Source organism: Triticum urartu, chromosome 3, assembly GCF_003073215.2.
Source record: "Triticum urartu cultivar G1812 chromosome 3, Tu2.1, whole genome shotgun sequence".
In the NCBI taxonomy this organism is placed as follows: Eukaryota; Viridiplantae; Streptophyta; class Magnoliopsida; order Poales; family Poaceae; genus Triticum; species Triticum urartu.
Genome location: NC_053024.1, coordinates 269902821 through 269904972, shown reverse-complemented (window position 1 = coordinate 269904972; position 2152 = coordinate 269902821).

The following is a 2152-nucleotide window of genomic DNA, read 5'->3' as shown; positions in this document are numbered from 1 at the left end:
TGATGAACATGAGGCTTGCTATTCTTGTGGCCATGATGCCAACATTAACGATGCTTATGGAGATGAACTGGCTCTAGTTCCTTATGTCAAACATGAAATTATTGCTATTGCACCCACACTTGATAGCTCCATGAAAGAAAAGCATGATTGCAATGATATTATTGTAAATTCCATTGATGTCAATTGTGTTAGTGATATGCAAAACCCCAAGCTTGGGGATGCTTGTTTTGTTATGTCCGCTACTTATTGCAATGATCATGATTGGGGTGATTCTTCTTATGATCTTGAAAATTTGTTTATGCCTCGTGATGAATATGATATTGACAATAATGTTTACAATAATATTGAAAGTGGGTTTGGAAGAGTGTAAACTTTATGTATTAATGATCCCACTACTTTGGAGAATTATCAATCTTTTGATTTTTTTGATAAAAGTGGGTTTGGAGAGGTCATGGCTTTATTTGATGATAATCCCACTATATTGGAAGAGTGTCAACTTTGCATGCATGTGGGTCATTTATGAAATATGTTATGTGATAGATATATTGTTGAATTTGAATATGATCCCACATATAATTATTATTAGAGAGGAAAATATTGTGGTGGAAATTTTTATGTTACTAAATTACCTCTCGTTATGTTGAGATTGCTTTTGCTTCTTTCTTCTTCCTTGCATATGCTAGTTTTTGCGTGCCTTGATAACTTGTTTGCTTATAAAATGCATATGCATAGGAAGAATGTTAGACTTAGACTTGTTTTTCACATGCTACATGATGCTTTTTTTGTGTTCCAATTATTATCTTTCGTGTGAGCATCGTTGAAATCGTATGCCTAGCTAGGGCCATAAAACTATAGCGCTTGTTGGGAGGCAACCCAATGAATAAATTTTATTTTCACCTTTCTATTTCTGTTATTGAGTGTTTGCGTAATTTTTCTACTTTTATGATTGTGTTTTTAATGTTTTAATTAGTGTTTGTGCCAAGAAAAGCCTTTGGGATCATGTTGGATGATAGTTGATTTGATCTTGTTGGAAAACAAAATTTTTCGCGTCCAGTAAAATAAGTTCAAAAATCACATAAGTGTGATAAAATTCTCAAATTTTTACACAAGATTGGCATAAAAATTTCCCACGTTGTCCTAATTTTTCATAATTTTTGGAGTTACAAAAGTATCCCAACTTTTCAGATTACTACAGACTATTGTGTTTTTGACAGATTTTGTTTTCTTTGAGTTGTGTGCTTATTTTCATGAATCTTGGACTCTATCAGGGTGTATGAGCCATAGAAAAGTTCGAATACATTAGATATAATGAAAAAATAAAATATAAATGGGTTTGCAACAGTACTTAGAGTAGTGATTTGTTTTGTTATACTAACGAATCTCACAAAGGTTTTGTTGAGTTTTGTGTGATTGAAGTTTTAAAGTTTTGGGTGAGATCACGATGGATGAAGGAATAAGGAGTAAGAAGCGCCTAAGCTTGGGGATGCCCATGGAATCCCAAGCTATTATCTAAAATATATGCAAGCAAGTAAGCTTGGGGATGCCCGAGTGGCATCCCCTCTTTCTTCTAACGACCGTCGGTATTTTACTTGGAGCTATATTTTTATTCGTCACATATCATGAGTATGGCGTGGAGCATCTTGTATGTTATGAGTCTTTGCTTGTTTTTATTTTTATTTTGTGCCATCTACCCTTGCTGGACACACCTATTTAAGAGAGCCAAAATTATGCTATGACTTGTTAGAATTGCTCTCTATACTTCACTTAAATCTTTATGATCTATGAAATTGCTCTAGTGCTTCACTTATATATTTTTAGCACGGCGTGCTTTAGTATTTTTGAATAAATGCTCTCATGCTTCACTTAGATTTATTTGAGAGTTAGTAAAAAAATTAGAAATTCTCTCATGCTTCACTTAAATTATTTTGAGAGAAGAAACTTTTTATGCACATGTTCTTCAAATAGATTTGTTTGAACTATCAAAAGCAACAAATGAAATTAGTCCCAAAGTGATAGATATTCAAGAGGGATATAATAAAAACTTTCATTAAGATGATTGGAAAAAATAAACTTGATTATTTGTAATAGTTTTGCGATATGATGATATAATATGTGAGTCATGTTGGTGAGTAATTATGCTTTAGTAACATTA